We start from the raw sequence: 24,811 nt of genomic DNA on the forward strand, positions 1-24,811 counted from the left end.
CAGTGCTTTTACTCTAAGTTTAAGGGATCTGACTCAGTGTGATTAAAATCAATAGAGCACACCATTTGATGATACTGTTTCTCAAGAAAAGGCAATAAGCCTCAGGCATGCTATTATTTGATTACACAATTTCATTGACAGGCTGAAAGGCTTAAAAGGCAATTGAGAAATGTGGAGAATTTCATTTTCAGAGGAAAAGGATTCATTTCTTCATTTGAAAGGACATCACCATGTCATTTTCTCAAAGCTAAAAAAAGAGAGAGTAAAATCTGCCCTTTGTCACAAGATGCTTGACAAGAACATTTCTTTTCAATATCTTCTAATCTCAAAAAAGAAGATTTCTTGCCAGTTGTCTTTCTTCCAGCAATGCACAGTTTCATTTGAAAATACTAATGGCTATTCTAGCTCTGATAATAATTGGTGTGTGCATGTATGATCTCTCTGTGTCTTTTTTTGAAAGTCAGTAATGGAAATCTATCTGTTCCTCCATCTCATATCATAAACTAGATCCAGGCTTCAGCTTCCATGTACTCATGGGGTCGTTCCAAGCACAAAGGCATGTGAGCGTTTCTGAAGAAAAATTTTAGAGAATATGGGAACTGCAAAAAAAGAAGTTTGCAGAAGTCTTTTCCCTCCATCCAAAACAGATCCACCAATCTCCTAGCAGAACAAGAAATGTACAATAGCTGGAGAAAAGACTTGATACAACCTACTATTTCTACTGTAAGTCCCCTAAGCGTACTGAGTTCATCTATATCAGGGGTGTCAAACTCAAATTCATCGGGGGCCGCATCAGCAGTTTGGTCCCCATCAAAGGGCCGGTTGTATCTGTAGGTGTATGTGTCCACTCTTTACTATCATAAATTAATGTCACTGCATTCAATTATTACTGGTTTTTGTAATAATGTACGTATACAAATATTGCCAAACACTGTTTATTAAACATATGGAAATCACAAGGCAATAACTTTTTTTTAAACTTTTTAACTTTTTAAACTTTTCTGACTTTGTTAACATTTCTTACTAGATCGCTGCCATCGATTTCCTAAGGTCAGTCCATCGATGTCTGGCGTTAGGTCTTGTGCTGTAGCAATCCGCAAAACAGCATGGAGGTTATCATCAGTGATGCGTGATCTGAGCTTGGTCTTGTTCAGATTCATGACTGAAAACATCTGTTCACATAGATAAGTGCTCCCAAACATGGACAGAACACGTGCAGCTTGAAGTCGGAGCTGTGGCATCAAAGCAGGGGGGAGGAGACGGTAAAAGTCATCGACTGTCGCATCCTGGAACTTCGCTTTCAGGCTGCTGTTGGACTGAAGTTCTATTAATTCCATTTGAAGGTGATGTGGTGCACTGTCAACATCGATGTTAAAGGGATTGGCAAAGCTGGTAAAGGTTAAGTTTTGTTCTTTAAAATCAGAAAAGCGTCGATTGAATTCGTCAATCAGCCGATTCACTTTGGTACCCAATCGAGCACATGAAAAAGTACCTGGGAATGAGGTTGAAATGCTCTGGCAGATAGGAAAGTGGGCAAGACTTTTTTTTTCAAGCTGTGACTTCCATAGGCGCAGTTTCTTCTGGAAAGCTGTTATTGCATCATACATTGAGGTTATGACTTGTTTGCGGCCTTGCAGCCTCAGATTCAGTTGGGCGAGATGCTCTGTTATGTCACACAACATGGCAAAATCGCACAGCCAGTTTGGATCTGACAGTTCTGACAAGGGCTTCCCTTTACTTTGCATAAAAAGATTAATTTCTTCCAAAAGCTCAAAAAATCTCTTCAGAACGGTGCTCCTACTCAGCCACCTTACTTCTGTATGGTATGGCACATCTGTATGTTCCATGCTCACCTCCTTCAAAAATTGTTGGAACTGACGATGATTCAGACCCCGTGCACGCAGAAAATTCACTGTTTTCATGACTGTGGACATTATGTGATCCAGTTGCAGAACCTTGCCACAAAGAACTTCTTGGTGGATAATGCAGTGATAAGTTATCAGCAGCGTGTGGCAATTACTTTTTTCCATTTTCTCTTTTAACAGTCCTACCAAGCCATTTCTCATTCCACACATTGCTGGTGCGCCATCAGTAGTTAGTCCCACCAACTTTTCCCAAGGTAATTTCATTTTATTTACGGATTCCTCCACTGCATTGAAGATGTCCCTCCCAGTTGTTGTCCCATACATGGCGACAACATCCAAGAGCTCCTCACTGACAGACAAGTCTTCCTTCACACCTCTTACAAAAATAGCTAGATGAGCTGTATCAGTATTGTCAGTGCTTTCATCAACAGCTAATGAAAATGCCACATAACTGCATGCCTCTTCAGCCAACTTTGTTTTAAGATTACAGGCTAGGTCCCTGACTCGGTCTGTGATGGTGTTTCTTGACAAACTGACATTGTAAAAAGCCTGTCTCTGCTCAGGGCACACCTGTTCACACACCTTCAGCATACACTTCTTTACAAATGCACCTTCTGAAAAGCACTTTGAAGCTCGCGCAATTTCTTCAGCCACAAGATAGCTGGCTTTCACTGCTGCATCATTTTTTGCTGTCATTTTTGAAAAAATATTCAGTTGAGAATGCAGGCTACCTTTTAATTCTTTGACCTTTTGTTGCTTTTCCTGGTGGCTGAAGTTAGCAAATTGGGCTCCATGTTTGGTCTCAAAGTGCCGGCGTAAATTGTATTCCTTCATCACTGCCACTGCCTCATAGCAAATAAGACATACCGGCTTGTCTCTAGTAATCGCAAACATGTATTCACTTTCCCATCTCTCCTGAAATTGCCTTCCCTCTGCATCAACTTTTCTTTTCTTGGACATTTCAGGGGTATTTGATTGTAGTTTATGGTCCTTATACCACTGTAAAGTGACATGGAAGTGGTAAGTATATCCAAAGTTTACCGCTCCACCTGCCTTATATATGCCCAGCAATCTGCCCCCTTTTATAGTGCCCAGCCATAATTGACCATGTCCACCCCCCTTCCAGCCCGGCCCCACGTCACCCGCCTGCTTGCACCTCAACCCCATCAGGCTCAACACCTCCCTGAGGGGACCCCCCCAAACCTTCAACCTTCTTCCTCCTCCCCCACTCCAGCGCCCCTTATTTCCGTTCCCCTCCCTCCCTTCCCCCTCCAGGCCCTTTGCTTTCTTCCCACCTCAGCAGAGTCCGGCTTTCTCTCTTCCCGCCCACCCTCGCCCCCGCCCGTTAGGGGAACGGGATCTGGTGTTGGGGAGGCGGTCTGATGATCCCTTCTGCTGGATCCCACCGCGAGGGCCCCGCACCCTTTCCTTGAGGAGGGTGGGATGGATGGACGGAGGGGGAGGGTGGGTGGCTCGCCTGGCCCGAGCCTTGCAAGCCTTCCTTTCCAGTCCACACACACACACACACACACACACACACACACCCCTCCGCGCACCCTGATAGCCGAAGGTGTCTCTCCCCCACCTCAGCAGAGTCCGGCTTTCTCTCTTCCCGCCCACCCTCGCTCCCGCCCGGGCCAAGCCGCCTCCTTACCTACCTGCCCGCCCCTCTCACCGCCACCGCCCCATTCCCCCCCTCCTTCCCGGGCCCCTTGCTCCCCACCAGCGAAGGGGAGGCAAGCAGGCAGGCTCCCTTACCCGTGCAATGCAACCGGGGCGCAGCGTGAACTCCTCCTCGTGCAGCAGCTCGAGCAGCTCGAGGAGGGGGGCGTGCTCGCCAGATATGGGCCTCTTCTTTTTCCCTCCGTCCCGCGGGTGCCTTCTCCTTTCGGCCAATCGCGACACGGCAGGACCACGGGGAGGGGGGAAGTTGGAGTCCGAGGCATGCTAATTCCGCTGCGACTGGGAGCGCCGAAGAACCGCAGTCCACCACGCCCTCCGCCCGCCAAGCTCTGGGTGGACCTCACGTTTTCCGGGGTTGGGGATGGTGTGCAAACGGATGGCTCTGGGGGCCATCAGACGAGTTCTGGGGGGCCGGATATGGCCCCGCGGGCCTTGCTTTTGACACCTGTGATCTATATATTCAATATAGCCTGTATACTGTGTCAACTGCAGGTATTTAATATAGCAATGACAGTCTTTTATCATTGCAGTAGATGCCAAAAGTACTAGTTTCATAGTACAGTGGTGCCCCGCTTAACGATTACCCCGCTTGATGACGAATCCATTTCACGATGATGTTTTTGCATCGTCTACAACTATGTTTTAATGGGCTTTTTTCGCTTCCTGACCATCGGTTCCCTGCTTTGGTTCCCTGATCGTCAGGTTTTCAAAATGGCCGGTGGCTGCTCAAAATGGCTCCCCGCTGTTTTTAGGAGGCATTTTTCACTGCACAGGCACCCGAAAATGGCCGCCCTATGGAGGATCTTCGCTGGACGAGCAGGTATTTCGCCCATTGGAACACACTGAAGTTTTCAATGTGCTACAATGGGCTCTTTTATTTCGCTTGACGAGGATTTCGCTCTATAGCGATTTCGCAGGAACGGATTATCCTCGTCAAGTGAGGCACCACTGTACATGTTGCAGCACTGAGATGTATCATGCAACTATGATGGACTGTAATACAGTACATGTGACAAAGATGCATAGCTGCCAGTAATGGTAATGCGAGATATGCAACAGAACAAGTTAAAATGGAGAGTGTTTGCATGATAGATTTTATATTGTTAATATGCATCTGACCAGCTAGAGAATTTTTATAAAGATTCCATAGGATCACAGCAATTCATCCTACTAGTATAGACTACTGTACCACTACCATCACAACATTACAGTACTATATATATAATATCTTACTATAAAGGTAATGTCTATATTTACTAAATCATAATTTTCCTAAGTATCAATATTCTCCTTCTATTAAAAAACCAATTAAATTGAATGTTAATATTGTAATATAATATTAATACAAATAATTTTGACATTCTTATTTAATTTGCCTGGAGGAACTAAGAAATTTTCAGGAGGCTGGCTTAAATATGAACTACAGCAAGATAGAACATGATAGCATACAGTGGGAAGCAAGAGCACAAGAACAAGCTATACCTCCCCACTGCACTGTATACTTCGATTGCAAACCCAAGCCATAACAAACTGTTACTGGATAAGCTGAATCTGAAATGTCATATTATAAACTACCAACAGAAGGTTTTAAAAGGTTCTGTAGTGTTTTTGTTTGCATGCCTGCCTGTTTTGGTTCCCCGCCAACACCTTTTTTTTAAAGAAGCAAAATGTTTGCATTTTCAAATATCTTCTTCCCTAGATAAGCAAACAACCTAGTGGCAATGAAAGGAAAGCAATTGGAAGTACCTTCCACAATTGTATTAATACATGTCAAACTCTAGATTTTTTTTATTTATTTATTATTATTTTTTTGGCATGGTAGAGTAAATGAGCAAGGATCTTAATAAACCACTGAACTGTCTGCATGGATATTTGGGGGCAAATTCTACAGAAATATAATAATCCTTGAGGCTGCATTCAAATACTGAGCATGCATGCAACATCCAGGAAACCCATGCCCAAGAATACTTTTGCCTGGTACCTAGTTCCATTTAAATCTGGAGTGGGGAAAATGTGATCCTCCAAATGTTGTTAGACAGCATCTTCTATCATTTCTCCCACAAGGAGTGATGAAAGTACAAATCCAAAAATAACTGAAGTACCTCTAGCTGCCCACCACTGTTGTAAAGAAACTATATTTAAAGGATATATATTGCTCTGACAATGTATCCAAGTTATGCTGGCACATGAACAAGTGGAGTTCTTCCCACTGACCAGTAGCTTAACACACATCAAAATAACAGATGATTTCCAATTAAAAAAAATACAGTGGTGCCTCGCTTAACGATGTTAATTGGTTCCCCAAAAACCATCGCTATGGGAAAACATTGCTAAGCAAAACACCATTTCCCATAGGAATGCATTGAAAACCGGTTAATCCGTTCCAATGGGAACGGATTACTGTCCTTAAGTGAAAATCGCCATAGGAAACATCGCTAAGCGAAACAATGTTTCCCCCATTGGAATGCATTGAAGCCTATTCAATGCATTCCAATGGTTTTGCGATGTCCGTTTTCGCCATTTTTAAAGTGTCTTAAAATGTTCAAAAACTGTTTTAAATGCTTGGGATCATTAGTGCACCTTGTAAAACCTTTGCAAACTTATTTTGACTTTGTTCTGAGTCTTCGTTAATTTTTGGTGAATTTTTTCTCCCCCATTGGAATGCATTGAACTGCCTACTCCAGTCCTCTGAAGATGCCAGCCACAGAGACGGGCGAAACATCAGGAAGAACAACCTTCAGAACATGGCCAAAGAGCCCAAAAAACCCACAACAACCATCAGATCCTGGCCGTGAAAGCCGAGAATACAGGATTTAGACTGCTTTGTTTTCAATGGATTACAAAACGGAAACAAAAATAAACTCCAATAGATCTAGCATTTTAATGAAACGGATTAAAAATTCTAATTCTTACCTGATTCACATTTGATTAGCTAAACAAACGCAGCAATATCACTTCAAAATGTTCCCACTGCCTACATTGAACAAAGGGATAAATGAATATGTTATTTTCTTTTTATACTAACACCTTTAAAATTCACACTTACGAAGAAACATCAGCTGTCTACAACAAAGCACCAAAACAGTGCAAGACTCATCAGATTTTCAGTGAGAGGAAACCAAATCAGAAAGAAGAGAAAACCACAAGTAGAAAAACAAACAGAGTTGGGGGTAAATGAACACTTTATTACACATGAAAGCATACCATTGCTAAGGACAACAAGGGCCAAGTCTATACAAGTAAAATTAAATGTCATTATTTAACTAGTTAATTAATGGTTAACAAATGGTCCAGAAAATTGAAAACAGTACCTGAAATATATATGGTGGAGCTGGAATAGAAAACTGAAAGAATGTGTCCCCCATATCAATGATGTAACAGAAAGCCACATGGGTGTTAACTATCCATCCATGAGGAAAAATCAAGTAAATGAGCCAATTCAATATCTTGAGACATATCTTGAGAGGTGCAAACAACAGGCAAATGTTCAGAATTTTATTGTTGTTTTTTGTGGGGAAAAGTGCTGTGTTTTCTTAACATTTTTCACAAAACATACTATTTTATCCATTTGGTAATTACTCTTTAAGAAAAATGTGTTTCTACCACAATGCACAGATGTGATTCACATTTTTCAGATTATTGTTAGAACAGATGTATTTTATCATAAAGTATGTGTGTGGCCATTTAACATTTTAATAAATGAATCATTTAACATATATAGACTGAAATCTTGTTTGTTTCTTTGTTTGTTTGTTTGTTTGATTGATTGATTGATTGATTGATTGATTGATTGGCTACCTTTCTCCCAATAAGAGGATTTTCTGCTCTGTTATATATTCCGAAGGCAAATGGCATCACATTCAGCCACTTCTAGCTGGCACTTAATAAGTCACCACTAGGATTCTCAGAGGTTTGTATGCCTATTGGCTTGGCAGATGTGCTCAAGAATCCCAGCAAGGATTTATTGCCAGCTAGAAGTGACTGAATTATAATGCCATTTGCCTTCCACATGTGTAATAAAGGAGCAGGATATCAGTCATATATTATTTTACATCAATTAATACCATAATTACCATAATTACTACATCATTTCAAATGGCATAGCTTCAGGTTAAGTGTTCTGTACAAGAACTGCAGCAGATATAATATTAACCAAATTCTAAGTACTGTACAGCAAAAAGATCCAAGATGGATCACAGGATTTGGATATCTCACTCCTAATCCTCTCTCATACGAATCCCTTACTGCCTCCATAATCGTAATCTCTGCCACATATTTTTTCTATTATTTCAAAAATAATATGAAACCTTATTACATACAATAGGTTTATTAAAACCAGAAGCTGAAAAAAATCTACATGCAGTCCTAGATCATACGCTAATCCTGTTACCAAAAATGGAACCTAAACATTCATAAATTCCATCATCATTAACAACTCGCACTTAACCTGTCCACTCTGTTTCATATTTTGCTCTCTGGTCTCATCTAGATAGAGCACCTGTGGTATTTTACAAGCATTGATGATATTGGTATTCTTCCCCTTGTCCAAATGACAGACATTTTTAACTGGTACCAAAAGAGAAAAGTGCAGAAAAAACATATCTAATTGTCCATGCTTTTAAAAGCCACCTTTAGGAGAAGGGCCAGTTTTATTTCACTTTGTATCTCTGGCAGAGTTCAAAAAGCAAAAGCTTCTCCACATCCAAAGGTTTCAATTGAATGCTACTTCACCAAAACAAACTTTTTTTTTTACTAAAGCACAAAAATCAAGAAGATCACTTACAGGGTTTCCAGATTAAACCAGCTAATTTTCAAGATGGATTAGCAACAGATTTCCACTGTGCTGGGACCTTTCAGTTTAGGGATGATCTTCTAAAGCAGAACAAGAAAAAAATCCAGCAAACAAGAATATTTTAAAGACTTTTAAAATATTATAAAGGGTTTCAAGCTTTTTGGAAGATTTTTAATCCATTTCTTTAAAAGATGGTGACCAACCAAGAGACAAGAGAAGTGAAGCAGTATGGACAAAAATTAAACTCTAAACCAAACAAACCAGAACAAATCAGAGAGGAACAAATGTTCCATCTGGACAAGCTTCCCGTTTCATTCATAAGTCATTATCTTTGACTACATATTATAATGACACTCTTACTATGTATGTATTCCCTATTAGTTGTCATTCCAAAATTCAAAACCTCATTCACAGATAGTACATTACAACTGAACCTCTCCCCTGCAATTTCACTTTCTCTGACTCAAGCATTTGTTGATCATCACTTTTTTCTCATTGTACCAACAGAATCCTAGTAAGCAACATAATCTTCACTGATCATTTCAGATTATATTCTCCTAACCCTGCACTGACAACCCATACTCTTCATCATGTGTTCTCTTTCAAATCACTAGCAAATTTCTTCTCTGTACTATAGTGGATTGTGTAGGAATGTTGAAAGCAGATTCCCCTGAAATTGAGTGTTGGGAGAGTAAGAACAGACAAAAGAAAATATTTCTTTACCCAACCTGTTGTTAATCTGTGGAATTCCTTGCCACAGGATGTGGTGATGGCATCTGGCCTAGATGCCTTTAAAAGGGGATTGAACAGATTCCTGGAAGAAAAGTCCATTGCAGGTTACAAGCCATAATGGAATGTATAATCTCCAGGCTTAAAAGGAAGGTAACTCAAAATGCCAGATGCAGGGGAGGGGTATCAGGAGACAGGTATCTAGTTGTCTCATGTGTTCCCAGAGGCATTTGGTGGGGCCACTGTGAAATAAAAGAAGCTGGACTAGATAGGCCCTTGGTCTGATCAGCAGGGATTTTCTTATGTTCTTACGTACAAGAAGCACACACCTAGTAACCTGACCAGCACATTTTTAATAATAGACAGCAGTTCACCGCAGTAAGTTACACAAGTTAATTTAATATACACATTAATCACCGATAGGATTCTGACCATTAACACACCTCTTTTGGAATGCTCTGACCATTAGCATTGATTCTGGAGTTCTATGTTTTGATATATTCTATTATGATTTATTGCTCATTATATTTGGGGCTTTGGGAAAGGTGTTTTGAAGTATATGTTAGTGAACCACTATGAGATTGCCTTCCCTTTATCTTTGGCTCAGGAACACATGGGAAACAGTACAGATGTTTTCTACTATCAAGCTACAGTCATGTGAAAAACAAAGTTTACCCTCTTTGAATTCTATGGCTTTATGTATCAGGATTAGAGATGGGGGTATTCATATTTGTATACGAATACCCCCGCAAGGGGGATATAATGAGGGTCCAGCCACATGGGGCTGGATGGTCCACTCACTGATCCACCGCTGGCACTGCAGAGTCTTCCAATGACTCCAGAGATCACATTCAGCTTGCCACTCCTGGCAGAAGGCAAGCCTCTCTGCTAGGTCAAAGAGTGGCTCGCTGAACGCAATCTCCGGAGCCATGGAAGGCCTGTGCCCACTATGGATCGGTGAATGGACCGTCCAGCCCCATGGGGGCTGGATCCTCATTATGTCCACCTGTGCAGGGGTAGTCGTATATCTCTAATCAGGACAAAATAAAGATCATCTTGTCCTTAACAGGTCTGAAAATTAGGTTAATACAACCGCAAATGAATGACAACACATGACATATTACACCATGTCAAGATTTATTTTACAAAAATAAAACTAAAATGGAGAAGCCATGTGTGAAAAACTAAGTACACCTTATGATTCAACAGCTTGCAGAATCACTTTTAGCAGCAATAACTTCAAGTACTTGTTTTCTGTATGACTTTATCAATCCCTCACATCATTGTGGAGGAATTTTGGCCCACTCTTGTTTACAATGTTGCTTCAGTTCATTAGTTTATGCACATCTTTCTTAAGCTCCCACCACAGCATTTTCATTGGGTTGAGGTCTGGACTTTGACTGGACCATTGTAACACTTTGATTCTTTTCTTTTTCAGCCATTCTGTTGTAGATCTGCTGGTGTGCTTGGGATTATGACCCAATTTCAGCCACGCTTTAGCTGTTGGACAAATGGCTTCATATTTGGCTCTAGAATACTTTGGTATACAGAGTAGTTCATGGTCATCTCAATGACTGCAAGATGCCCAAGTCTTGTGGCTGCAAAACAAGCCCAAATCATCACCCCTCCACCAGATACAACGTTGCAAACCTCATACTGTCATGGTTCTTTTTTCTTTTTTAGAGAGAAGAGGTTTCTCCTGGCAACCCCTCCAAACAAACTACAGTACACTTGTTCTGTCTTTTTCTAATTGTACTGTCATGAACTTTAACATTTAACATGCTGAGGCCTGTAGAATCTGAGGTGTAATTCTTGGATTTCTGGCAATTTCTCTGAGCATTGCACAGTCTGACCTTGGGGTGAATTTGCTTGGACGTTCATTCCTGGGAAGGTTGGCAACTGTCTTGAATGTTTTCCACTTGTGAATAATCTTCCTCACTGTAGAATTATGGGCTTTAAATTGCTTGGAAATGGCCTTCTAACCCTTCCCAGATTGATGGGCAGCAACAATTGCTTCTTTATGATTATTGTTGATATAGTTCCTCCTTGGCATTGTGTTAACACACACCTGAATGCTCCTGACCAGCAAACTGCTAAATTTTCAGCTTTTATAGAGGTGATCACGCTTGCAGATGATCAAGGGCATTTGGTTAGCAGCATCTAGCTGCTACTTAGCCTCTTAATTCCTATGTAAGCAGTAAGGGTACACTTTGTTTTTCAAACATGGCTTTTCCATTTTGGCCTTATTTTTGTAAAATAAATTATGACACAGTGTAATATGTCATGTGTTACTGTTCATCTACGGTAGTATTTACCTAATTTTCAGACCTGCTAAGGACCAGATGGTTTTTATTATGTCTCGATACAAATTCAAAGAGAGTGAGTGTACTTCCTTCTTCACATGACTGTATATAAAAGTATATTAAAAAACAAACTAAAAGAAAGCAATTTTGTAAAAAAGAAAACAAACAATTCATAAGATTTTTGAATCATATTTAGTTCAATGTGAAGCAGGGACTACATTTGTGCCTATTGTGTACTTGCTACATGCTATCACACTGCTTCCAAATTATGATGATCCCAATAAGGCTTTCAAGGTATGTGAAACGTTCAAGGAGTAGTTTACCACTGGTATCCCACACAATTGATTGGGAATTTGAACCAAGGTCAATTTAGTCCTAGTCCAACACTATGTACTATATTAACCTGATTCTCATTCTGTACTTCCTCTTATCTAACTTACTTCTGGTATTTCAGTGGGGGGTAATATTCCAATCAAAAACTACAGTATTGTTCCAATAAATAAAAAAGACTAGCATCTGCTGAGCTTTTACTCCTATACAATATTCAAATATTCCATATAGCTAGCCATAAAATATTATCACCACATCATGAGACTTTTAGAAGGGTAACCACAATTTTTCAACTAACAACAAGGTATCAAGTTAACACAAGATATATTAATCACTGCTTTTCCATGGAGTAAAGGTTTTGTCTAAAAGCAGCTTGCATGAGTATATGCATTATACATCTACACGTGTATTTATAATGTGTGTAGATCTCTGAGATATATTTCATACATATATATTATACATCTGTTTAATGCAATATACATTCTCATATAATTGCTTTCCCTGTTCAGATTTCTTACATGTTATGGAGTTTATTTATCAAGAAATAATTATGTAAGAAGAGACTGTCAGAAATTACAATTACAATTTAGTGGAGTTGTTCGCCATCAGTTTTTGCTAATGTTTGTTCACTTTTCATTGTGCTGGATATTAACTCAAAGACAGAATTACATATACGAATGAAAGGACAAATGCTTCTTTTCTACTCTTCTCTCTACAGACTGTTCAAACCATCTTTTGCATCTCACCTTAGTAATAAAATGCTGTTTTATGGTGTTTGCTTTATCTGTTGAAGTAAAGCTAACAGCACAGCTATTGTCCAGATAGATTTTCATTTCATCTGGCACCTAAAGTAAGATGCAAATCCCCGCCTTTACATATCTTGGACCTGCTACTTCTAAATCACAGGTATAGTCATAAAACACTCCAGTGCACAGGAATATATTAATGTACAAATTTTTTCTCACTATCAAAATGAACATATTACTTTTACAAGATTCACAAAAATAATTTCTTCCTAACTCTAGCAAATTACTGTTTTAAAATGAAACACATAGACTAAACAGAACTACTATTACTGATTGCAAACATTTCATAGCTTTAAACTGTGCTGTTATACGTTCTACATAGACCAAACATCTGGAGATGAAATATCTGGAAGATTAGATGCAATAGCCAAAATTCTATTGCTTATTCGGGACAGTATAAGTCCAACAGCATACATTTCAGTGGCAAATTATCACCATGAGAAAGTCTTTACTGTACTTGATTTCTTGTCATATACCAAGCCATATGACTAGTTTACAACAAGAAATACAAGCACTGTCCTCTTAACTAGCAGCAATTCACCACTGAGATGTACACCTCCAGACTTAAAGTAGTGAGACTAAGTCGCAGAATTCTGGCCACTACATTATTGCTACTGTAGTGAAGTGGATAGTGTATTAGGACTTAGGAGACTGGTTCAAACTGCTATTCAAACCTCTGAGGTGTGCCAATGGTGAACTACTTTTGAATTTATCAGGATTGCAATAAGGCAGAAGGACTTGACACCACTTAACAAAGGATACAAATTCTGAGATTCAAACATGAAATAATAAATGTTTTTCTGTGAATGTTGTGGATCAACTTGTATCTAAATTCAGACCTACTTTCAGCACAGAAACATTTTTTCCATCCTGATGATAGAAAACATTGTTTTTTCCTGGTTTTCCCCTCCTAAGATAGAATTTCAATATTTGCACCGAGAAAACTTGAAACCTTGAAGATTACAAGAAAGTAAAAGTCAATTAAGATATAGTTTTACTTCCTTAAAATATCAAAAACTGCATAGTATGAAGACTGATGTATTGGAACATTGAATAGAAAGTGATAATTCTTGTGCATAGTGGAGGCATACAGAACTCTCAAATCCAAGATGTAGTTCCATACTTTGTAAGTGTAGTCATCTTCCTGGGAGGACGGTATGTGGGGCTTTCATTGTTTGGAGATGGCTGCGATTGGAGGTAGTAAACTATATTACTTAACTCAGTGATGTGTAACTTTCACAACTCTGGAAAGTCACTATCATACATATTCTGTTTCATAGTAGCTTAAAGAGCACTATTAGGGTGACAGTGGTTAGGTATCTGGCTGCAGAGTCAGAGGTTGGCAATTCAACTGCCTACTGTGTCTGCTATGAGTAGAGCCAGCCTGTGTGGCCTTGGGCAAGCTGCACAGTCCCAGGACACCCCCAGAAGAAAGGAATAGTAAACTACTTCTGTGTATTGTCTACCTAGAGTATCCTGACAACAGTCATCATAAGTCAGAATTGATTTGAGAGCATGTGATGATGATCATGAATAAGAAGTTGCAACTACATTAACAACATAGAAAACATTCTAGGATGGTCTAATCACTTTATTTTCCATTAATTACAAACAAGTCAATGCGAATCAGCCCAGAGTCCTCCACCCCTACCATTGAGGCTTCTTCTTTTTTCATGACTGAGTGCATTTGCATCAGTTCAGATGGAGTGATCACTTTAACTGATGCAGTCTGTGACCACAGCTGACTCTCCCAGCTGCCTCATTTAAGGTGGGGACAGAAGAAGCAAAAGGCACTAATGCGGCTATCAGTTCCCCTCGACCAAACACTATCTATAATTTTTTCAAAAGGTTTGTGCTAGTTTTGGTGTGTTAGAAAAGTTAGAGGCCAAAGGGAGAGAAGTAAGTGAGGAGGAAATTGGCAGCCAGCTCTTGTTTGCAACTTGTTAAAGCAGCCCAACGGTAGCTGTGTTTCCTGCAAATCTGGTCAGCTACCACACAGCACCTTAGTACGTTGCTAACAAATACAGATTGGTAGTTTCCTATACTTTCTCTGCTAACTCCTGTGTGATCTGCTAAAACAAATTCATCCAGAGAGACCTAACTTCCCAGATGCAACTTCACAGCACATCACTTCAGATCTTTCCTGCTGGATAATCATGCCTTGGACAAAGCAAAAAGGTATATATGTGGCATGTATCTTCTCTTGAAAGAAACGCAAGAAGGAAATAGTGGCTTTTGCGAGACAATAAGTTCAGCAGTGGAGAGGGAGAGGCCACTTGAGATAGCTGGAGTGGGTGTCAATCCCATGTGAGCAATTGTCAACCTGCGACGAGAGGTCTCACGTGGATGCTTAAAGTGACTGGGATTCAAAGCAATGCCCAGAGAAGTCCTTTGGCAGATTTAGCTTCTGCATCAAGTAACTGTTGGTTCAACATTTTAGCTGGACTCACCACAAAAATGAAGGCTGTACACTGCCAACAGTATGTAATGAATCATTAGTACGTATTAGTACATACAGCCAGAAAGACCATCCACTCAGCTGAGTAATTCTCCAGTGTCAAGCTGCAGACAGGTTTTCTGGAAGTTGAGTCAGGCAACTGGACTTCTTTCTTGTTAGGTTGAAATGTTTCAACCTAACAAGAAAGAAGTCCAGTTGCCATGATGCAGCTTCCAGATAACCACACCTGAATAACTGAGAATCTTTACAGATATCAGCCAGGTTTTGTGTATAAAGTGGAATCTGGAAAAGTGCCACCTTGCACTTTGCACCATTTATTGCAGTGCATGGTTTTGGACATGAGGCTACTTCATTGGCTGGATTACATGGGCAAAGCTGGCAGTGGATTCAAAGACTTGCTTAAATATTCATAAAACTGAGATGCAGGAAAGCTACCAAATTCAAAGTAAATGGAAGATATCCAGATCTACAACCAGAACAAATCTGAAGGGAGGGAGGGGAACCACCAAAAAGTGGCTATTTTTCTGTTTTGTACACCTGTTTGAGATAATGAGGTGGTGCTTTCTTTACAAGAATATGTAAATAATCTAGATACCCTGTGTGGGAATTATTTATATCCCACTATGTTATTCTCTTCTAAAGGAAATAAATCAAAGGTATTATCTCTGTAGCGTTATCTCAAATAAAACAGTAAAAAGGCTGGGTGGTGATCTTTCTTTATCACCTAAACTTCAACAAAATTGTTTAACATGTGCAAGTCTGTCATACGATAAGACAATACCTTCCCTGAAACTTAACTCAAAGACTGCAAGTGATCTGGCATACAGAACACTACTTTAAAAGGGGGAAATGTTGAAAAGTACTGACTTGATAAGGAAGAGGAGTCACTTTAACTCGAAAGCCTTTTTTGAAAAATGAGAAGTGTGGGTATCATAAAGATCTACTGCTGAAGCAGAAAACATTGTTGATTGCATTTGCTTAGCAAATGGTGTTTCAGTTCTAAGAACAAAAACTGCTGCTATAACATAAGGTTTAAAACATTTTTAAATACCTTTAAAACACTCATATTCAAACTACCTTTCTGTATTTTACAAAATAAAATCAGCCATATAAATCAGTGTTCGATATAGTACAGTATTATTTATTCAGCTAACCCTGTTGTTATTTATTATTTCCACAAGGTGGCAGCTTAGTACCACACTTGGTTGGCACAGTAACATTCATATAACCTTTATTTCCTCCACATATATCATTAATAGTGAAAAATATTCTTGTACCTTAAGAGTCACAATATAATTTCATTTTTTAATTGTCTGAAATAAGCATTTCTATTTTATAACTACTCTTAGTGCATGATACAGATATTACAGCTATGTTTTTCTCTCCAGCTTTATTTCGTAGAAGCTGAAGGATACACATTGCAAGGCAGATGTGTAGAATCAACTACAATGAAAGCTGCATTTTACTCTTTTGTGTGTCCTTTCCAATGAATTTAAATAGAATACTGCAGCTCTCTGAGCAAATTATCTCAGGTGGAAGAAATATACCATTCGAATTGCACCAGTTAAGCATTTAGCTCACTGACCTGTCTCTACAGTATTTTAGTAAATTATTTTGAAGCCCAAATGTCTACCATATCCCATGCCATCCCCAAAGTTCCACACCTGGTAAGTACACTATAGTTCTCAAATAGCAGGAGCCTACTTGGAATCTCAGTTATTTAGGTTTACACTGAAATATTTGGCAGCGTATTGAATAAAATACATTTTAAAAGACTGAGTCTTCACCTAGTCTACTAATATTCTCCTTACCTACACTAATTGATAAGAGGCTCTGCATACTGTGGATGCAACAAATCAGATCATGATAACTATTACCAATGCATTAGTATCAATCCATGCTGCCTAATAGCACTGTTGTACACCACCAGTTGTTACATCAGTTTGATTGTTATAGGACATCAATATTAGTGCCCCGTTCCAGTCTGCTTCCTCAGAAAGTTATGGGGACCTAAGTAACTACTCAACCACACACAGCAAAGGTGGGGAACCTCTGGTCCTCTGTATTTTGGACCAGCACTTAACATCATTTACCATTGGCTATGCTGACTTTGATTCCTATGAACTGAATATGTTTTGACCCTGGCATATAGTGTTTACATTGTTCTAATTAAGGTGAGTCAATAAATTAATCAAATAATAAAAAATACACTATGATACAGAATCAGTTCATAACATAAAACTATCAGGATGAAGTGGACTATAGTTTACAGAAGTTCATATTCTGAAAGTTGTACCCTTTTATGGCACATTGTTTTTTGTTTTTAACAGATCGATAGAGTTATCCCTTTTGCAGTTAATCATTCTGATGATCTAAACAATCCAACAATAAATAGTTTTTAAACTCTGTCATATTTATGTATACAGTACTGAACTCCTTGGCTGGTTGCTATAGCACTAATTTTAGGGTTGTTGTTTTTTTTCAGCCCTAGGGTTACGGTTAAGCGTGCCCAAAAAAACCAGAATTGTGAACCTGCTTTAAATCAAAGTTTGTCGCTGACTTTAAATTTTTAGCTAATTTGCAACTGTCATAAATAACCCCAGGTCCAGATGTAACACGTGTAACACTTCTCTCCAAAGAGGAGCTGCAGTGGACACACTGCTGGTTCACAAATGTATTCCTGAGAATTCTGGTCTCATTGCCCATTAGGCTCTATAGAGGGCACCTCCCTAAAAACTACAACTCCCTGGAAAACCTATGACTCCCAGGTAGCACTGTGACAGCTTCTTATTTTGAAAGCAGAAACAGGACAGAGAAAGCAGAGAAGTAACCAGAAAAGGAGCCTGCAGATATGTGTTCCTAGACTACCTTTATGATATTCTATGTGGGTAATTCCTGGAGAATTGTGGGAGATGCAGTCCAAAAATACAAAGGGTTGCACTACTAAATAATATCATCATCTCTAGAGAAAATATTAAATACGCATTATTGAGGATAACAAAGCTGTATTAAATATTGTAATAACACTGATATCAAGAGGCTATATAAAAGTGTTTTTATCCACCAGCGCCATCTTCAAGTAGAATTTCTCTCACAACACTTCTGTGGGTGGAAATGAAGGGTGTGATCTTCTCTGGTTCCTCTTTGTTAGTTGCTCACAGTGCACATCACCATTGTTTCAAAAGGGGGCCCAATCCCTTAGAGCAGATTTTCTGTGAACACCGGGAACTACAAAAAGAAAAAGAATCAGGGAAGATCACCTCCTTCCCGTCAGTTTTGTTGGATTAAAAGTGTCCTGCTGCTTGAAGAAGTCCTTCTATCCATAGGACAATTTTACCAAATTGAAGCCATAATTAGTTCTATATTTTAATTGAAAATAGGTAAACCAGCAATACTATTGAAACAAACATGTAATCAGTAGTTAGCTTCTTTTAATGCTGACAAAATTCCTACCTATCCCATTCTTAATTCAGCAGTTCTAGTGAAACTGAGAAACTAAACACCACAGTGTGCAGTATTCATGATAAAGTAAATAATAAATCATACTTATTTTCTTGTATTCTTAATAATTTGTCTGCAGTTGTATGCAAAGAAAGTTTATATAGTTGCAGCCACCAGAGGGAGCATTGACATAAAATTATAATGTACTGTAGTTGGAAAACAAAATACTGTACAACAATATTATAGCAATCAAAATATTTAGACTGGACATGAGGAAGAGAAGCTTCTGAATCTAAGACTAGATACAGATCTGATTCCAAACAGATTTGTAATGCAAATATAAAATATGAATTTCATTCTAAAATGTTCATTTTGTTCTAAGATTCATCTATTCCCTAGAAAGGAGAACAAGGACATAAAAAAATTCCTGACTCTTGGCAGACTGAAAGTCTAATCATTTAATTCTGCAACACAAGAATCTCAATCCTCACCCCTCAGCTCTGAAACACAAGATGCTCATTTGGCAATGGGACACTGGCAACCATCGCCAAATACAACAGGAACAAGGCCACACAGGAAAAACTCAAGATACCAAGGATGACATACTGTTATAGCTCAAACTCATAACTTTAGAGACTGGATATCATAGTGACAAAACCATTTGATGAAACCTGGCAGGGGTCATTCAACTGAAAGTCTAGACCAGTGGTTCTTAATCTGGGCGATATCACCCCCCCCAGGGGCAATTTTGTTTTTCAGGGGGGCAATGGAACGAAAAGGGACAATGCAGGGGCAAAGGAACAGAAGGGGGGCAGTATGGAGGCGATGGAGTGAGCCAAACCTGAGAAGGCAGCTGCAGCCACAGTGCTGGTAGCAGATCTGGCAGGCGGATTCCAGAGCAGCTGGTGCTGGCAGCAGATCCGGTGCCGCTGCCGCCACTGCACCGCCAAACCTGGGGGAGAGGGGGTGATGATACCTTCCTCAATGGCTCAAGGGGACAATTCTTTCAAAAAGGTTAAGAACAACTGGTCTAGACTATAGTAACTTGCCCCGATGAAGACAACAACTGAAACAGAGCTAAGTCCTTGAACCACTAGCCTCAGTCAGAGGAATCCGTGAAAGACATAAGAGAGATTACACTTCTGTTCATGCAGCACTGGGATTTGGACAGAAATAACCACATGCCACATACTTAGGACTGTCAACATTTTTTCTAGTAGGACTTTCACATAGCTGTCTTTCACACTTCTGTGGAAGAAAGAAAAATCGAACACTGAAACTTTCCCTACAACTCCAACAGATTCTCCAACTGTATTTCTGTCACATATTCAATTGGTGATGTGCATAGTACTTATATCAGGAAATCAGTTGGCAACATTGCACACATCTAAAATTAGGGAGCAAACATGTCTTCAGTGTCAACATGCCACTTTTAAACAAGAATTAAATAACAGAGGGCATATAGTGATCCTAGGGATGTGGTGGTGCTATGGGTTAAACCGCAGAAGCCTCTGTCTTGCAAAGTCAGAAGACCAGCAGCCGTAAGATCAAATACACGTGACGGAGTGAGCTCCCGTTGCTTGTCCCAGCTCCTGCCAACCTAGCAGTTCAAAAGCATGCAAATGCAAGCAGATAAATAAGTACCACCTCGGTGGGAAGGTAATGGTGCTCCATGTCTAGTTGTGCTGGCCACATGACCACAGAAACTGCCTATGGACAAAACACTGGCTCTACAGCTTGGAAATAGGGATGAGCACCGTGCCCTAGAGTTGGACACGACTGGACTAAATGTCAAGGGGAACCTTTACCTTTACCTTATAGTGATCCTACAGCTGCCCTATTAGACAATGGTACACTAATACACTACAAGGGAGAAATTATTAGGCATGTATCTGATAAGAAAAATGTCAATATTCAGAAACTCGTGCAAGAATATCTCAGACTTTGAGGACATTTTGCTACTGAAGTCATCCAGAACAAGTCATTCTCACCCGAAGTACTTCAAAATGTACTTCTTGAATGAAATGGTTAATTCCATTTCCATGCTGGTTATAACCTATAAGGCCTTTAACAGTTTGGGACTTTGATACTTGTCCGAACGTCTCTCTCAAAAAAACATCTACCCACTTCACCCTCACTTCTCAATCCAGGCTGCTTCCCTCCTGACATTCAATAAATTAATCAAGACAAAACTATACAAAGCTGCCTTCAATAACTTAACTCACAGATCTGTTAATATTAATTTTTTCTCTTCTCTTGTGCTCCCCCCCCCCCGTAACTTTAGATCTAAATCACTGAACCACCGTATTTATGTATCATGTTTGGGTTATATATGGGGTCTGAGTTTTTAATTTGTAAACCACCCAGAATAGTGTCCCCACCAGAGGGCAGTATATAAATCTAATTAATAAATGCCGAAATTACAGTTTTCCAAGGATTCAAGTTCTATCATATGGGGCCTACATCCTGATAATAGTTTTTATCAATTTGTCTCTGTCAATTAACTTACCCATGACAGTATTTCTGTGCTGCCATCATTTTCATTGGGACAGCCACATTCATCTTTTGCGGCAAAAAGAACAGTTATTTGACATCTCAAATTAATTTGATGAAGTGGGTTGCAGTCCACTAAAGCATACACAAAATAAAACTTTAGGGTGTCACAAGGCTCTATGTTGTGTTGCTGCAATCACTTCTTTGGGAATGGTGAGTTTCACTATGTGTATTCAACATATATAATTTGCAAACTTGATGAGGTCTTGCTGACTTTAGTGGGGCATACTTCTGACTAGAACTGCTTAAAATTTCATTGTTCAGTGTCAACAGGCCAGTTAGAATCTGTACTTTTTGCAATTACTTCCCATCTGATATCACTCCTTAGGATAACAGAACTTGCATCTAAGGAAGTGGGCTCTAGTCCATAAAATGTTATGATATAGTAGCGTTTCTCTTCACACCAACCCACTAAACCGGTATTCCTCTGGACATCGCTAATTTTACAAAATATCCAAATAAATGGCCTAAGCCACAGATACTGGGACAGCACAGAGTCATTGGCGGCTGGTCCATTAAGGGAAATGGGGAAGCAGCCACAATGGAGGATGATCGATCACCAGATGGAGGATGATCGATTACCTGACAGGTCAGGTCATCCCCTACGCGGCTCAGAAGGAGCAACAAGTGGCGGGGACGTTGCATTTTAGCCTCTCCCCTGGCGGGAGCCAAGCCACCCTCTCTGGGCGCCTCCAGCAGCCGGCATCCTCACCGTCGCCATGGCGACCGGACAACTTGCAGCCTGCCTCCTTCGTCCCGGCAGCGGCGGCTCCCGAGCTCCAAAGCCGCTGAGTTTGCCCGCTCTTGCCCCACCTCACGAGCCCACACACACCCCTCCACCCCCACCGAAAACTCACCCTTTTCCTCTTCCCTCGCGTTGTGGGGGAGGCTTCCTCTGGCGCGCTTCCACACCTTCGTACAGTACTTGCAGAAACTTTTCCACCAGCCTGGACACCGCCGCTGGTACAGGGGCCGCGCGGGGACAAAATAACGCAAAGCGCGGAGACGTTCTGGTTGCCCCCACCCCTCCTCTGGGGTGGGGCTGGTCAGCGCTAGAGGAGGAGGAGGAGGAGGAGGAGGGACTCTTTCTCTTCCCCCAAACCAACCATTTTCTTGGGCACTGAAATAGTTGACGTTTACCTCAGCTGACCTGCGTTTTGTGTATTAGAGTTGTCAGGAGTTATTACTCTTTTTCTCAATTTTGAATCCATTCCCATCAATGATAATTCCCCCACACACACCTCTTTGGATCTCCTCACTGGGCGGAAGGTGGCTTAAAAATAAATAAATGAATGAAAGAATAAATAAATAAATAAATAAACTGTCTCCCTTTCCAAACTTGTTAGTCTGATAATGGCATCATTCTAAATCCTTTGGGTGGAAGGGCCCCTGAATTGCTTTGATAATACTGTACCAGGTTCCTACTATATTTGAATTGTACTCAGAAGACTGAAAGTATTGTGTCCATCGCTAGAGTAGACTCACCAAAAATTCCCATGAGGTCAGGTGTAAGTAAAAAGTTTTTCCTTCTGGTATTTTCTGTTTCCCAGCAGTCTCCAAGACTGGCAAGCAGGCTTGGTCCAGTTAATAAGCAGCAGCTAGATTGCTGGCAATGCCACTCCATTATCTTTGCCAAGAACGCCCATGAGCAGAAACAAAAGGCTAAAAGATATGACACTGGAAGATGGGCCCCTCAGGTCGAAAGGCGTCCAACGTGCTACTGAGGAAGAGCGGAGGACAAGTACAAGTAGCTCCAGAGCTAATGAAGTGGTTGGGCCAAAGCCAAAAGGACGCTCAGCTGTGGACATGCCTGGAAGTGAAACGAAAGTCCAATGCTGCAAAGAAAAATACTGCATAGGAACCTGGAACGTGAGACCTATGAACCTTGGTAAGCTGGATGTGGTCAAACAGGAGATGGCAAGAATAAACATTGACATCCTGGGCATCAGTGAACTAAAATGGACAGGAATGGGCGAATTCAACTCACAAGGTTATCATATCTACTATTGTGGGCAAGAATCCCATAGAAGGAATGGAGTAGACCTCACAGTCAACAGAAGAGTGGGAAAAGCTGTAATGGGATATAATCCCAAAAAAAGACAGAATGATGTCAATACGAATCCAAGACAGACCTTTCAACATCGCAATAATCCAAGTTTATGCACCAACCAGCATTGCTGAGGAGACTGAAATTGAACAATTTTATGAAGATTTACAACACCTTCTAGAACTGACACCAAAGAAAGATGTTCTCATTCTAGGGGACTGGAATGCTAAAGTAGGGAGTCAGGAGATAAAAGGAACAACAGGGAAGTTTGGCCTTGGAGTTCAAAATGAAGCAGGGCAAAGGCTAATAGAGTTTTGTCAAGAGAACAAGCTGGTCATCACAAACACTCTTTTCCAAAAACACAAGAGGCGACTCTATACATGCAAATCACCAGATGGGCAATATCGAAATCAGATTGATTCTCTGCAGCCAAAGATGGAGAAGCTCTATACAGTCAGCAAAAACAAGACCTGGAGCTGATTGTGGCTCTGATCATCAGCTTCTCATAGCAAAATTCAAGCTTAAACTGAAGAGAGTAGGAAAAACCACTGGGCTACTCAGGTATAATCTAAACCAAATCCCTTATGAATACACAGTGGAAGTAAAGAACAGATTTAAGGAACTAGATTTGGTGCACAGAGTGCCTGAAGAACTTTGGATAGAGGCTCGTAACATTGTCCCGGAGGCAGCAACAAAACCCATCCCAAAGAAAAGGAAATGCAAGAAAGCAAAGTGGCTGTCCAATGAGGCCTTAGAAATAGCAGAGAGGAGAAGGGAAGCAAAATGCAAGGGAGATAGGGAAAGTTACAGAAAATTGAATGCAGACTTCCAAAGAATAGCAAGGAGAGACAAGAGGGCCTTCTTAAATGAACAATGCAAAGAAATAGAGGAAAATAACAGAAGAGGAAAAACCAGAGATCTGTTCAGGAAAATTGGAGATATTAGAGGAACATTTTGTGCAAAGATGAACATGATAAAGGACAAAAATGGGAGGGACCTAACAGAAGCAGAAGACATCAAGAAGAGGTGGCAAGAATACACAGAGGAATTATATCAGAAAGATTTGGATATCCCGGACAACCCAGACAATGTAGTTGCTGACCTAGAGCTAGACATCCTGGAGAGTGAAGTCAAGTGGGCCTTAGAAAGCCTGGCTAACTATAAGGCCAGTGGAGGTGATGGCATTCCAGTTGAACTATTTAAAATCTTAAAAGATGATGGTGTTAAGGTGCTACATTCAATATGCCAGTAAGTTTGGAAAACTCAACAGTGGCTGGAGAACTGGAAAAGATCAGTCTATATCCCAATACCAATGAAGGGCAGTGCCAAAGAATGCTTTAACTACCGTACAATTGCACTCATTTCACACGCTAGCAAGGTTATGCTGAAAATCCTCCAAGGTAGGCTTCAGCAGTATGTGGACCGAGAACTCCCAGAAGTACAAGCTGGATTCCGAAGGGGCAGAGGAACTAGAGACGAAATTGCTCACATGCGCTGGATTATGGAGAAAGCCAGAGAGTTCCAGAAAAATATCTACTTCTGCTTCATTGACTGTGCAAAACCCTTTGACTGTGTTGACCACAGCAAACTATGGCAAGTTCTTAAAGAAATGGGTGTGCCTGACCACCTTATCCATCTCCTGAGAAACCTATATGTGGGACAGGAAGCAACAGTTAGAACTGGATATGGAACCAACTGATTGGTTCAAAATTGGGAAGGGAGTACGACAAGGCTGTATATTGCCACCCTGCTTATTTAACTTATATGCAGAATACATCATGCGGAAGGCTGGACTGGAGGGATG

At 40.4% G+C, this 24,811-nt stretch overlaps 1 protein-coding gene and 1 pseudogene across 8 annotated transcripts in view; both read right to left on the reverse strand.

Annotated features, from left to right (window-relative positions):
* STK33 (serine/threonine kinase 33) overlaps nucleotides 1–21,952 on the reverse strand; it is a 93,536-nt gene extending 71,584 nt beyond the window's left edge. For 2 of the 6 annotated variants that reach the window (XM_020789895.3, XM_020789890.3), the window contains exons 1-3: nucleotides 21,818–21,922; nucleotides 8,332–8,420; nucleotides 6,462–6,522 (exon numbers count right to left, since the gene is read on the reverse strand). The gene's annotated coding sequence lies outside the window, so the exon portion shown is untranslated. Of the gene's footprint in view, nucleotides 1–6,461; nucleotides 6,523–8,331; nucleotides 8,421–21,817 lie in introns of all 6 variants that reach the window. The other 4 variants (XM_020789896.3, XM_072985730.2, XM_072985734.2 and 1 more) reach the window with 2 other exon arrangements.
* Nucleotides 756–3,805, reverse strand: LOC140703027 (general transcription factor II-I repeat domain-containing protein 2 pseudogene; annotated as a pseudogene). Of its 2 annotated transcripts, none has more exons than XR_013540881.1 (2): nucleotides 3,624–3,805; nucleotides 756–2,864 (listed from the first exon to the last, which is right to left on the reverse strand). The product of XR_013540881.1 is annotated as a general transcription factor II-I repeat domain-containing protein 2 pseudogene, transcript variant X2 (transcript). The 2 variants fall into 2 exon arrangements; XR_013540880.1 differs by lacking the exon at nucleotides 3,624–3,805 and adding an exon at nucleotides 3,161–3,269.
* Nucleotides 21,953–24,811: the final 2,859 nt, after the last annotated feature.

Source organism: Pogona vitticeps, chromosome 1 (genome assembly GCF_051106095.1).
Source record: "Pogona vitticeps strain Pit_001003342236 chromosome 1, PviZW2.1, whole genome shotgun sequence".
Classification (NCBI taxonomy): Eukaryota; Metazoa; Chordata; class Lepidosauria; order Squamata; family Agamidae; genus Pogona; species Pogona vitticeps.